At 44.1% G+C, this 14,853-nt stretch overlaps 1 protein-coding gene across 8 annotated transcripts in view; it reads right to left on the bottom strand.

The window, feature by feature from the left end:
* The window catches only part of CAP1 (cyclase associated actin cytoskeleton regulatory protein 1), a 28,159-nt gene extending 16,439 nt beyond the window's left edge, over positions 1–11,720 (bottom strand). For 4 of the 8 annotated variants that reach the window (XM_032247069.1, XM_032247073.1, XM_032247067.1 and 1 more), the window contains exon 1: positions 10,971–11,720. The gene's annotated coding sequence lies outside the window, so the exon portion shown is untranslated. The remainder of the gene's footprint in view (positions 1–10,970) is intronic. The other 4 variants (XM_032247068.1, XM_032247072.1, XM_032247065.1 and 1 more) reach the window with 1 other exon arrangement.
* Between the last annotated feature and the right edge of the window lie 3,133 nt (positions 11,721–14,853).

Genomic DNA, 14,853 nt, shown 5'->3' with positions numbered 1-14,853 from the left:
ATGGAATAAATACTGTAGATAACATTTTTTAAAAGTTTTTTGTTTTTGTTTTGTTTAAAAAAAAAACAACAAAAAGAAAAGGAAAAACAAACAAATAAACCAGGGTTTGGCTCTACTGATCAGGCTGGAGTGCAGCGGTATGTTCACAGCTCACTGCAGCCTTGACCTCCTGGCCTCAACTCATCCTCCTCAGCCTCCTGAATAGCTGGGACTATAACTACATGCCGCCATACCTGACTTAATATTATTATTATTATTATTATTATTATTACTGTGATAGAGACAGGGTCTCACTATGTTGCTCAGGCTAGTCTCAAACTCCTGGGCTCAAACAGTCCTCTTGCCTCAGCCTCCAAAGTGCTGGGATTACAGGTGTGAACCACCACACCCAGTCTATATTTTAAAAAGTTTTAGGCCGGGCGTGGTGGCTCACGCCTGTAATCCCAGCACTTTGGGAGGCCGAGGCGGGTGGATCACGAGGTCAAGAGATTGAGACCATCCTGGTCAACATGGTGAAACCCCATCTCTACTAAAACTACAAAAAATTAGCTGGGCATGGTGGCGCATGCCTGAAATTCAGGAGAATTGCCTGAACCCAGGAGGCGGAGGTTGCGGTGAGCCGAGATCGCGCCATTGCACTCCAGCGTGGGTAACAAGAGCGAAACTCCATCTCCAAGAAAAAAAAAAAAAAAAAAAGGTTTTATTAGAAAATATCCAGTTTAAAAAAAAAAAAAGAAAATATCCAGTTGGATTAGGGAAAGTTAAATTATCAGCCTATTATTGCAGATTTTTCTTCACAGAATGTTGTTGCTATAGTTCTGAATTATGTAAATTACTACATGCTCTGAGAGTTCAGAAGAAATCAATGAGAACTGGTGGTAGTCTGGTTTTAGGAGGAAAGTGAGGCATCTTGAAAAGATAAGAGAAAAAAGGGAAGACATTCCAGAGCAAGTCAAAAGCGAAAAAGGAGAACAAGCAGGCTATGTAAAATGTGAGCGGGTTAGCCTGCATAGAGCATAGAGTATTAGGGGAAACAAGGATGCATGAGCAAGCTGGGCCAGATTATGGAGGGCACTGAAAGCCAGGGAAAATTTAAATTTGATGTTGTGATAAATGTGAAGCCATTCAAGGGCTTCGAGTGAAGGAATAATATGATGAAAGCAAAGTGCTTACAAGTACTGTCTGATAAACACAATGGGATCTAGGGACAAGTGATGATAATAGGGTCTAGAAAGTTAGGTTAAACGCCATTATTCATCTAGCTGTAAAATAATGCTACCACAAGAGATATCTGTATTTATTTATTTATTTATTATTGTTATTTTTTTGAGATGGAGTCTTGCTCTGTTGCCCAGGCTGGAGTGCAGTGGCACAATTGTGGCTCACTGCAACCTCCACCTCCCAGGTTCAAGCGATTCTCCTGCCTCAGTCTCCCGAGTAGCTGGGACTATACGCATGTACCACCACAACCCGCTAATTTTTATATTTTTAGTAGAGACAGGGTTTCACCATGTTGGCCTGGCTGGTCTCGAACTCCTGATCTCAGGTGATCCACCCACCTTGGCCTCCCAAAGTGCTGAGATTACAGGCGTGAGCCACTGCCCCTGGTCTACAAAAGACATTTCAAAGGAAAAAAATCCACAATATTTGGTGTCTAACCAAATATTGGAACAAAATGAAAAGAATCAATTAACCTGTAAAATATCATCTTTAGGCAATTTAGAGACCAGCACCCCAATTAAGTGCTGTACAGAATATAAAAGAACAGTAAAATAGTTTCCCTGTCCTAAGGGAGTCTTGTAGGAGAGACAAAGCTACCTTCTAATCAATTGCTGGCTCTCAAAATTAGAGGGATTCTAGAAATCATCTTGTAAAAACACCATCTTATGCCAGAACAGTCCTTTCAATTAGCAATTAGTCAGGCACCCTCTGCTCAAACACCCTTCAGCAATGGAGAACCCAAGACTTCTGGAGGCAGCCCATTCCATTCACACAGCTCAAATATTAAGAAGTTCTTCCTTATATGGAGGCAAATCTGCCTCACTGCAACTTCCACCCACGAAGCTTGCTTCTGCCCTCGGAGGTCACATGAAACAAGTGTGCATTAAACTGCGAACAAGAACTAACTGTATGGTACTGACAGTGAACACAGTAGCATTCAGAGAAGGGAGGCAAAGATGACTCCAGATTTGTGAATACAGGGGCCTTAAGAACAATGACATTATAGGCAGAAATTAGTTCTGGCATGTTCTAGTTAAGGCAACAAGATGAGGTCAGTTTTGGATATGCTGCGTTTGAAAAGAAGACAAAGCTTGTAAGTGGAAATGACTAGTGAGTATTTAGAAATAAAGCCTGGGAAAGAATCAAGACTGGAGATAATGTTTGCAAATCACTGGCAAAGAACCGTCATGAAGTCATGAGACCAGATAAGTTCTTGGAGGGATATCATGCAGAGTAAAAAGAAACTATGAGCTTGATTCTCCAGCAATGTCTATTATGGTTTAAAACCAAAAAAACCAAGCCGGGCGCAGTGGCTCACACCTGTAATCCCAGCACTTTGGGAGGCCAAGGTGGGTGGATCACCTGAGGTCAGGAGTGCAAGACCAGCCTGGCCAACATGGCGAAACCTCGCCTCTACTAAAAATACAAAAATTAACCAGGCATGGTGGTTCATGTCTATAGTCCTACAAATCATCTTGTTAAAAAACACCACCTTATGCCAGAACTGAGGCATGAGAATCTCTTGAACCCAGGAGGCGGAGGTTGCAGTGAGCTGGATTGTACCACTGCATTCCAGCCTGGGCGACAGAGAGACTTTGTCTTAAAAAAAAAAAAAAAACAGAAATGGCTGGTGATTCCTGCCAAAGCTGCTTCACAATCTCATACTTCTAACAACTTAACCCAATTCCTTTTGCCTATTGAAGAAAGTCATTCAGAAGTAAATGGAACCAGGTTACTCGTGCAGTTCTTGTCACATCTCACCAGGCAATTAAGCCGTAGCATGAATTTCTACTTGAGTAAGAAGTTGGTATGCTTAAAATGATTTCTACTTTGTCTCCTAGTTGTTCTTCTAAGTCAACATCCTTAAGTAAAATTGAAAATAAAACCATACAAATCAGCCTGTCTACTATGGTAGCCCAATTTATTTGCTTCAAAATGCTTCTCTTGGTCTTAATTTTATAATCCTGTTTCTGACTTTTATCCTAAGAAAGTAAATCACAATGTGAGAAAAGTGATAAGCATGGAGATGTCTGCTGCAATGTTAGATCTATCGATCTATCTATATCTATATCTATATCTATCTTGGACTTCTAATTACAGGGGAATAGCTAAATGAACTGTGGAAAAAGACTTAAACACAAAATTTACAATACTTGTCACATTTGGGTGATGCGGTTTTTGATAATTTCCACCTCTCTGTTTTCCAAACTTTCGTTTAACATATAATCTTCCGTAATAAAAAAAATCTCTACTTGGGTATCTCTTCTAAACTACTAAATAGTAGAACTAAACTATTGGTTAGTTCTAATTCTAATAAATTCTTATCACTAGCTTTTAACATGTCACAAAGTAAAACCTACATACAAATGCTACTGGAAGATATAAGTTGGCTTGTTTAACCCAGAACAAACTAACGGACACCACTTTGCCCTAGTAAAGATGCCATGTAGGCCAAGGTGGTTGGATCACCTGAGGTAGGAGTTCAAGACCAGCCTGGCCAACATGGCGAAATCTCATCTCTACTAAAAAAAAAAAAAAAAAAAAAAAAAAAAAGACCTCCTGCTGAGCAGTCTAGGGAAAATAAATAAATAAAAATTTTAAAAAAGAAAATAAAATGCCATCTAAATCTAACCCAAATCAGGAGGCACTGTTCTTCTCTAACCATTTGGTTTCACTGACTAAACCAATGACATTTAGTGCCCGAGTAACTGCCACCTGAGGTTTAGATTTAAAAAGAAAGAACTGGCCAGGCGTGGTGGCTCATGCTTGTAATCCCAGCACTTTGGGAGGCTAGGTGGGCAGATCACAAAGTCAGGAGTTCAAGATCAGCCTGGCCAATATTGTGAAACCCTGTCTAAACCCTACTAAAAATACAAAGATTAGCCGGGCGTGGTGGCGGATGCATATAATCCCTACTCCTGCTGAGGCAGGAGAATTGCTTGAACCTGGGAGGTGGAGGTTGCGGTGAGCCAAGATGGCGCCACTGCACTCCAGCCTGGTAACTGAGAGACTCGGTCTAAAAAAATAAAAAGAAAGGCCTATCTTTTAGGGAGGGAAGGAATCCAACCCAGTATCAACACCTGTCTCCTATTCCCTCCTTACACATGTCCTCTATCTGAAACCCCAGGAGTGAGTAAAATCCGTGTATAAACTGATATCAGACTTGGGAAGTAGCTATTTCAATGTCTGGGGCAAACAGGTAACTTCGTGTGGTCATGGGTTCTCTTCTCTCCTACGTTCAAAGAATATGATGAAGACTAATTTCACAGGGCAATTCAGCAGTCCCTTTCTACTTCTATATGTTTTATAGTGTATAAGGGAAAACTGCCTTGGCTGATTTCAGCCTGAATAGTTGCTTTAATAGAACAGGATTTCCCTCTCTCTTATGTAAAGTCAGATTCAAGGATGATATTTGTTGTTAGCCATGATTCACCTGCAAGTAGAAATATGGAAAGATTTTAAGTCCATAATTAAATTATAGGAATTTCAATGCCCTCTGGAGGAAAAAACGAAACAAAACAAAAACTAACAACAAAAAAAGCAAGCCTTCTCCTTCCAGTAACATTTCAACTATTTTCCAGCCAAATGGAAAAGTTTGGGTAATACAAGGCAAACAAATGGAAAAGTTCTGGTAATATAAGGCAAACAAAGCAACACTGTAGCTGAAGCATATTTTTAGAACTTTGTTTTTATTAGGTTAACATATAGTATATGAAGAAGAAATAATTTCATGGTATATGCTACAGTTGCATTAAAGTTATGAAACTAGTGTCATGCATTACATAATGACATTTTGGTCAATATGGACCACATATACAACATTGAACCTCTGGTTTGAAATTTAATGCTGAGATTTGAAATCTGAGAGTTCTAGAGCGGCATCTTACCCAATTCTAGTGATTATTGCTTCGAAATGTTACCATCAATTTCTTTATTTGTGCTGACCTGGCTTTCATCACCTATACCTTAGGCTCCTAAGTCACTGGGAGTACAGGAATGAGCCACCACACCCGGCAGATGTGATCTTAGAGATCCCATAAGATTATAATATCATAGTTTTACTGTACTTTAAAAATGTTTAGATATACAAATACCTACATTATATTATAAACTGCCTACAATATCAGATACAGTAAGGCACTATACAGGTTTGTAGCCTAGGAGCAATAAGCTACACCACATAGCCTAGATGTGCAGTACCACCTAAATTTGTGTAAGTACACTCTATGATGTTCCCACAATGATTAAATCACCTAATGACAAATTTCTCAGAATATATCCCTGTCATTTAAGCAATGCATGACTGTACAATTTTATCAACTACAATAAATGTGAATACTCCATTAACTACATGCAACTTTAGTGTTTTGTTTTTGTTTTGAGATGGAGTCTTGTTCTGTCACCCAGGCTGGAACAGATCATGCAGTGGTGCGATCTTAGCTCACTGCAACCTCTAACTCCCGGGTTCAAGTGATTTTTTTGCTTCTGCCTCCCTAGTAGCTGGGATTACAGGTGCATGGCACCACACCGGGGTAATTTTTGTATCTTTAGTAGAGATGGGGTTTTGCCATATTGGCCAGGCTGGTCTTGAACTCCTGAACTCAGGTGATCTGTCCGCCTTGGCCTCCCAAAGTGCGGCGATTACAGAAGTGAATCACCATGCCCGGCCTATATGCAACTTTAAAATAAATGATAAGTCTCTGTCCACTAAAACCAAGCACTCTAAATGTAAGCAACGCAAACAAAACAGGCATTTACATATTTTCAACACAGAGAGGGAAATCTGCTGACGTATACTGTCAACATGAAGCTTGCTTCTAGTACTTAAATCAATGGCATTTCTCTAAGATCACATCTGCCAGGTGTGGTGGCTCATTCCTGTACTCCCAGTGACTCAGGAGACTGAAGCCAGAGGATCAACTGAGGCCAGGGTTTGAGACCAGCCCAGGCAACATAGCGAGACCCTGTCTGAAAAAAAGAAATTTTTTTTCTTTTGTTCATGCCTGTAATTCCAGCACTTTGGGAGGCCGGGATGGGTGGATTCCTTGAGGCCCAGAGTTTGAGATCAGCCTGGCCAACATGGCAAAACCCTGTCTCTACGAAAAGTACAAAAATTAGCTGAGTGTAGTGGTGGTGTGTGTCTGTAGTCCCAGCTACTCAGGAGGCTGAGGCAGGAGAATCGCTTCAACCTGGGAGGCAGAGGTTGCAGTGAGCTGAGATGGCACCACTGCAATCCAGTCTGGGTGACAGAGGAAGACTCTGTCTCAAAGAAACAAAAAACAAAAGAAAGAAAGAAAAAAAACTGTAGTCCCAGCTACTCAGGAGGCTGAGGCAAGATTACTTGAGCCCAGCAGGTGGAGGTTGCAGTGGGCCTTGACTGCACCACTGTACACCAACCTGTGCAACAAATTGAGGCTTCAACTTAAAAAAAAAAAAAAAAAAAAAAAAAAATCACATACTCTGTAGGGGGAAAAAGAGACAAGTAGTCCTTAAAGAGGCAAGTAGTCCTTTAAGGATCACCCAGAAATTCCTTGAAGGAACAATAATTTCTTGAGGCGTCAACAAAAATAAATGATTCATTCATTGCAAGGGTACTGAGTGCTAATCATGTACCACTGACTGCACTAAGTATGGCTATGGGGCCTGCCCTCACAGAATTTAGTTGGGGACGTTGTACAATCATAGCTATGATACTTTTTAATGCAGCAATTCTCAACCAGAGGCAATACTGTCCTCCAGGAGACATATGGCAATGTCTGAAGACATTTTTGGTTGTCACAACTGAGGAAATGTAATTAGCATCTACTGGGTAGAGACAGATGCTGCTTAATATCCTATAATGCACAGGGCAACTCCATAATAAAGAATTATATGGCCCAAAATGTCAATTGTGCCAACATTGAGAAACCCTGTTTTAATTTAATAAAGAGCGTAGGAAAGTACAAAAGATTCAAGTAAAATGCTAGTTCAGGACTTTCTGAATTAGAAAGTCACCTGTACCATATAATAAAAATTAAGATAAAGGTCGATCTGTGGAGAATTCTGTAAGATGGACAAGAGTTTAGAATTGACTCCTTGTGAATATGAAGTCAGTGAAGAGAAACAAGATGAAAATGCTTCTTATTAGAGAACTTTTTTTTTCTTCTTCTTTTTTGTACCAGCTGAGATGTGTTTTGTATACACACTTATTAGAGAACTTTTAAAAGATTAGTCTGGTTGTCATAGAGAAGTTGAAGTATAGGTCATGAAAACCAGGTTAGCACAAATAAAGAAACTGATGGCAACATTTCAAAGCAATAATCACTAGGATTGGGTAAGATACTGCTCTAGAACTCAGGTTTCAAATCTCAGCATTAAATTTCAAACCAGAGGTTCAACTTCCAGTGACACTTTGCATTTGCTTAAGTATAAAAAAAAAAATATTTGATTCATAATGCTTCACAAAAAACTGAAAGGAGGAAGTCACCTTTTTTTCTTTTATAGAGACGTGGGTCTCACTATGTTGACCAGGCTACTCTTCAACTCAGCCTCAAGGAAGTCAATTTTTAAAGGCTAAAAAATAACTGCAACCAGCCGGGCGCAGTGGCTCACGCCTGTAATCCCAGCACTTTGGGAGGCCAAGGCAGGCAGATCACCTGAGGTTGGAAGTTGAAGACCAGGCTGACCAACATGGAGAAACCCCGTCTCTACTAAAAATAAAAATAAAAAACATAGCCAGGTGTGGTGGCACATGCTTGTAATCCCAGATACTCGGGAGGCTGAGGCAGGAGAATCACTTGAACCTGGGAGGTGGAGGTTGCGGTGAGCATTGCACTCCAGCCTCAGCAACAAGAGTGAAACTCTGTTTAAAAAAAAAAAAAAAAAAAAGCCCTTCACAACTTGTCAGGCATTTATCTTTTTTTTTTTTTTTTTGAGATGGAGTTTCGCTCTCGTTACCCAGGCTGGAGTGCAATGGCGCGATCTCGGCTCACCGCAACCTCCGCCTCCTGGGTTCAGGCAATTCTCCTGCCTCAGCCTCCTGAGTAGCCGGGATTACAGGCACGTGCCACCATGCCCAGCTGATTTTTTGTATTTTTTTTAGTAGAGACAGGGTTTCACCATGTTGACCAGGATGGTCTCGATCTCTAGACCTCGTGATCCACCCGCCTTGGCCTCCCAAAATGCTGGGATTACAGGCGTGAGCCACCGTGCCCGGCACAGCATTTATCTTTTTTTTGCAGTCTGGTGTTCTGCAAAACTCCAGGCCCCAGTATGGTACTGAACAATTTAGGCCCTCTCCTGCCTCCGTATCTTTACACTTGCTGCTTCCTTTAGCTGACCCACCTTATCAGACATCTTTGCCAGGATGTGCTACAATCACCTCAAACTAAAAACATTCAAAATACCTTTTTACTCCCACGTCACCTCCCTAATTTACCTCCTCCCTAACTTACCTCTCATACTCTTTATCTCAATGGTATTACCCAGTTCTCTAAGCCAGAAAGCCAGGCAATCAGGCTACTCTTACTTCTTTTTTTTTTTTTTTTGAGACGGAGTTTCGCTCTTGTTACCCAGGCTGGAGTGCAATGGCGCGATCTCGGCTCACCGCAACCTCCGCCTCTTGGGTTCAGGCAATTCTCCTGCCTCAGCCTCCCGAGTAGCTGGGACTACAGGCGTGCGCCACCATGCCCAGCTAATTTTTGTATTTTAAGTAGAGACGGGGTTTCACCATGTTGACCAGGATGGTCTCGATCTCTTGACCTCGTGATCCACCCGCCTCGGCCTCCCAAAGTGCTGGGATTACAGGCGTGAGCCACCGCGCCCGGCCCCTACTCTTACTTCTTAATTCCCATAATCAGCCTCTAATTCTATGGATTCCATCTTTTTTTTTTTTTTCCTCCTTCTCAACCCTGTGATGTATCTTCTTAATATTGCTCAAATCTGATCCTTCCTCAGCATTCCCATTTCCATTGTCTTAGTTCAGGCCATGCCTACAGCAAGAGCTTCCAAACACCAGTTTACTTCCCCGCAGGGATTGGTCCATTCCCACTTGAAAGACTGAACTTTCCAAAATATAAATCTGATGACATCATTTTCCTGCATAAAACCCTTGGAGGCATCTCTATAGCTTTCAGGGTAAAAACCCAAATTTCTTAGCATTGCTTACAATGTCCTCCACATATGACTGAACTGACTACATCTCACTTCCTCCACTTCCCCAACCATTACTAGAACTCCAGTCACACTGAACCAGTCATGGTCTTTCACCTGTCCAGTTCTCCAGGTCTTTGCACCTGTAGTACTCTCTGCCTGGAAATCCCTCTTCCAGGTTCTCTACATTGCTAAATATTTCAAGAGTTAACCTCCCATTTCCTCCTGGAAGCCTGGACACCTGGCTCAGGTATTTCTCCTCTATGCTCTTGTAGCCCTGTGCTATGCACTATGACACTATGAGTCATTCCTCAATTACTTGTCTATTTCCTCTCCCACTGTAAACTCCATAAGAACAACTGTATTCTCTGCCACAAAGGCTGTCTCATTAAAATGTGCCTCATACATATTAAGGTCTTAATAAATGTCTGGTAAATGCTAAATTTTCACTTGAAGAGAGATCCCCACAAAGAGCTCCAGCTGACACAGTTCTGATGCTAACCTGTCTCAAATGCTCTCATTCCCCTGTTTGAAAGCACTCCTATTCATCCTTCAAAATTCATCTTAAAAACTTTGCTTCTTCAGAAGGGCTTTTCCTGTATCCCGTTACATACTTTCAAAGCACCCTGCTCTTCCCTTTTATAATTACTTCTTAAACATCCCTGCAAACACTACTGGCTCCATGTGAGCAGGGTCTATGTTGCTTTGTTTTAAAACTGCATTCCCCGCATCTGGTAAAATCCTGGCACAGAATAAACACAATTTGTTACGGTGAATTTAATCCTGTGGGGTCAGCAGAGATCTCCACTGAAAAGATGAACAAAAGGAGGCTCAATGAAGTTAAATAAAGCACCTATGGTCACAGACACTTAGCACAGAGGCCAGACCAAACCTGAGCCGTCTGATTTCAGGTCCAGAAGTACACGCCTTCAATAAAGTTAGCCCGGCTTTTCAAAATAAGAGCAGTAGCTGAGGAGGAAAAGGAAGCTATCTGCCTGTAAAGACAAGGACTTGCCCGCCTCTCTTTTAAAAACTCCCTAGACATTCCAAATCGCTCAATTTGGGAAGAGGGGGAAAAAAAGGTTTCACGCAGTGGGTGGCCTTTAACCTGCAGCAGCCTCCGGGGCAACACCGACCGGAAGACGATCCCAAGTTAGAGAGGTTCCGAGAACAGGGGAAGGAACTGCTGGTCATCTAAGGAACTAGGATCATAATTCCGATTCTTTTCCTCACTCGCTATATATCTCAGACTAGCCTCTTCTCTGGGGATCAATTTACCCATCAGTGCAATGGGAGCGTCAGCAGGGGACAGGGAAGACTCTCCGATCTCGGAGGTTCCTTCCAGTCAGAGCACCTTAGAATCAGGCCTCCGCTGAAGATGATGGGCAGCGCTGCGAAATCGAGCTGAGGGGCCTCCCCGGGGCAACCGGACTCAGCAGCTCACCCCGGCCCCACCTCAAGAGACCGCGCCCAGGAGTCCGGGTCGGCCTAAGGGCCTCAGCCCCGGCCACCTCAGCAGAGCTCACGACATGCTCGTAGGCCAGAACGGCCATTAATAACACCAGAGGCCGATGGGCCCCAGAGGGGACCCCAGTCCCTACCCAGCCGCACACCCTCACCTCAGAGTTCTGCCTCACCTCCGGACTGCGATCAGCGGCTCTCCACTTCCGGCAAGAACCGCCCAGCAATCTCCGCGCGACCCACTTCCGGGCCCTCACTGGGCGCGGCACCCCCACCGGAAATGAGCCGTCGGCCAAAGCGCTAGGCTAGCCAGCGAATGGGCAGGAAGTCTCATTGCCGCGCTCGTGACTCCGCCCCTCTTCGCCACGCCCGGGAGAGAGCGTCCAGGCTCGCCCAGAGGGCACTTGGGAAAGAGCCCCGCCCTCAAGGCGGGAGCCACGCGGAGAGGGCGGGCTCACAAGCGAGGCCACGCCCTCGGCCCGTGGTACCTAGCCGGAATCGCCCCCAGAGGCCCGGGCCGGGAAGGGCAAAAGTCCCTGGCTAAGCTCCCCTCCGGAAAGGACATCAGAGTGGCCAGTTCCTCTGTCAGTTTGGTCTCAGTGGCAGACGCCGGTTTCTTTCCGCTGCAGTCGGCAAAGGGTCTTGGAAGGACTGGGGTCTAGGATTCTCTGAGGGCGGCAGTCCGGGCGGCCGTCTGGGCGGCCGTCAGCTCTCGGTGGGGATCGAGGCCAAGCTCCTCCCGTCTCTGGGCGTGCGTACCTCCGTTTCCCCATTTGTGACGTGGGAAGGCAATTAGTCTGGACATTGTTGTGGGAGGACTTGCGGAGACTGGGCGCGGGGCGTGGGGCGTAGGGGTCAGTAAGGGCGCAGTGGGCCAGCGCCAGTTCGGCTGGCAGTCCCGGGGTCGGGAAGGTAGGGAACCCTCCGCTCTCGCCCTGCTTCCTGTTTGCTCGGTGTGTTTTGTGACCATAGATGGTCAGGTCTGGGGCCGCGCGGAAGCCTCCGCCCTGTGGTTTGGAGCCCTTCCTCCTGGCGCGCGGGGTGTGGTTCCCTAGAATAAGATGAGCAAAATTAGAGCAGATCCTGCACCCACTCCGCTGAGATCTGGTTTCTGAGAGTCTCGCCCGGGGCTGGGCGGGCCCAGGCGGCTGCTACTCGGTCAGTGGGAGGTTCCGCCGCTCGCAGGGGAGGCTTCGGTTCCTTGGGACTGGAGATCCGATCTTTGTTCCCTCAAGACTCAACGCTTTCCAACCGGTCATTATCCTCCCACAAAGATTTATTTCTAGAAAAAATTGGCGAGTGCCACAGTTCCCGCCCCTTCAGATGAACTAATGTGACAGCTCCGTGTTTCAAGTTGAATGCAGGCGTTATATGCCGGAGTCATTCAACAAGTAAAATTCTTATAATAACAACTGCCATTTACTGCACGCTGACTACTTGCCAGGCCCATGCTGAGTGCTTCAGGCGTATTTTCATTTACTCCTAATAGCAACTCTCGGTGGTAGGTACCATTATGTCCTCTGGTTTTCAAATGAGGAAGCTGAATAACTTGCCAAGGTCAGAAAGTAACTGTTGAAACTTTGAAGGAAACACATCTGTCTGACTCTAATCCCATGAGCTTAGCCCCTGTGATAGACCATACTGGAGTCATTCGAATCAGTGAATGCCTCTGGATCTGGAGAGAAACACTGATTTCCAGTGCTGGCATAGGCCCTCTAGCAGGGGTCAGTCTTGGTCAGGTTACTTTGGACGGGTTACTGGGCCTCTTCCTAACTGTATGACTCCCAGCATGTTTAAAAGAATATGACAACATAAGAAAATACACGGTATAAAAGTCAGTATATTTTAGATATTGACATTTAAAAATACTGTCTCTTTCACACACAAACTCTATTAGGACGTAATCTTTGACTCTACATTAGTTCTTCTAAATCTCTTTCTGGATTAGGGACAGAAGGAACATCGACTATACATACATGCATTTTAGAGGAAGGAGAGAGAGAAGAGGAAGCAGGAAGGAGAAGGAAGAAAATTTCCTCATCTATCAAATGGGGATTATTCATGGGGCCGTAATGAGAAATAGAAGCAGTAATATATATGAAACCGCTTTGTAAAATGCTTCACTATAAGCCGGGTGCAGTGGCTCATGCCTGTAATCCCAACACTTTGGGAGGCTGAGCTAGGTGGATCACCTGAGGTCAGGAGTTCAAGACCAGCCTGGCCAAAATAGTGAAACCCCATCTCTACCAAAAAAAAAAAAAAATTAGCTGGTCGTGGTGTTGGGCGCCTGTAATCCCAGCTACTCGGGAGGCTGATGCGGGACAATTGCTTGAACCTAGGAGGCAGAGGTTACAGTGAGCCATGATTGCACCACAGCACTCCAGCCTGGGTGACAGAGCAAGACTCTGTGAAAGAAAGAAAGAGAAGGAAGGGAGGGAGGGAGGGAAAGAAAAAGAGAGAAAGAAGGAAAGGAAAGCAAAAAGAGAAAGAGAAGGAAGGAAGGGAAGGAAGAAAGAAAAGAGAGAGGAAAGGAATTTGTTTTATTTATAAATTACCCAGTCTAGAAAGGAAAGAAATTTATATTATTTATAAATTACCTAGTCTAGGTATTTTGCTATAGCAGCAAGAATGAACTAAGACACATGTATACACTCTCATTCAATCCTGCTTTTCCTTCATGGTAGGTATTACAATCCTCATTAATTATTTGTGCAATTATATTTTAATATCTTCCTCTCTTGTAAGTTGTTTCAATAAGTCCTTGTTTGGCAAAAATTGATAATAAACAATTATAGTAAAAATTGACTAAATAAAAAGAGTGAGAGGGGCCAAGGTGGCTCTGAGTCTTAGCATGTGGGTAAATGGAAGGTGTGAAAAGGATTGGATCTGGGTTTGGGGGTTTTGAGCCTCAGTCCTCAAAATCCAGTCTGGGAAGAGAAAGAGAAGAAGGAAGGCAATTATCAATTTACAACCAAGAATTGCCAGGAGAGAGCTGATTGATTCTCACATGTGCCCCCTCTTCATGTATTATTGCCACTTCGTTATGGCCTGGATTTCAGCACATTCTGAACCTGCAGAATCACTCTGTCTCTGAGGGAGCCACCCAAGCTTCCTCTTTATCTCTCAGGGTTTCAGACACAGAAGTCTGGCAGTTCATCTGGAGCCTTTCCCAGACTGACTCAGAGGACCGCCTGCATCTGTGCAACCTGGCTCAGAGCCTGTCTACATTTGGGCAGATCCTATATCACCCTGCCAAATGGGCTAATGACAGACAACAGTCTATGTGACCCTGTCTTTCTTCCCCTCCAAGGGTATGGCCCCAGATTTCATCCTGAGATAGGGTCTTAGGTCCAAAAATTAGGAGTTGACAAAAGAAATAGCAGCAATATAAAAATATGATTAAGATCTGGCTTTGGGGTCACTGTGAAACTGAATGCCAACTCTGCCACTTACAAACTGTGTGATCTTGGAGTTATCCTCATTTAACCTCAGAGAAGATATTAATACCCATCTTAAATGGCTGATAGAAATTAGGACAGAAAACTAATAAAACACTTGGCTCACAGTAAACACTCAATGAGTACTAACAATTATTATTCAGTACAGAGAATCTATTGTCTGTTTCCCTGGCAAAGGCCACCAGAAAGCAAAATAAGGTCTAAAGTGTCAACACACTAGTTGGTGCCACCAGAACTACTACTACTACTGTCCCCATCCCCAGAAAGTTTTCCCACAGCCCCTGCTTCTTTGTATTGCTAACTTTTTTTTGCCCAGACTGGAGTGCAATGGTGCGATCTGGGCTCACCACAACCTCCACCTCCTGGGTTCAAGCAATTCTCCTGCCTCAGCCTTCCCTGTAGCTGGGATTATAGGCATGCACCACCACATCCAGCTAATTTTTTGTATTTTTAGTAGAGACAGGGTATCTCCATGTTGGTCAGGCTGGTCTCAAACTCCTGACCTCAGGTGATCCACCCACCTTGGCATCCCAAAGTGCTGGGATTGCAGGCGTGAGCCACCGACCCTGCCTGTTGTTTTTTT

Source organism: Sapajus apella, unplaced genomic scaffold (genome assembly GCF_009761245.1).
Source record: "Sapajus apella isolate SASKATOON/1434 unplaced genomic scaffold, GSC_monkey_1.0 scaffold62, whole genome shotgun sequence".
In the NCBI taxonomy this organism is placed as follows: Eukaryota; Metazoa; Chordata; class Mammalia; order Primates; family Cebidae; genus Sapajus; species Sapajus apella.
This window is presented reverse-complemented; position numbering and strand designations above follow the sequence as displayed.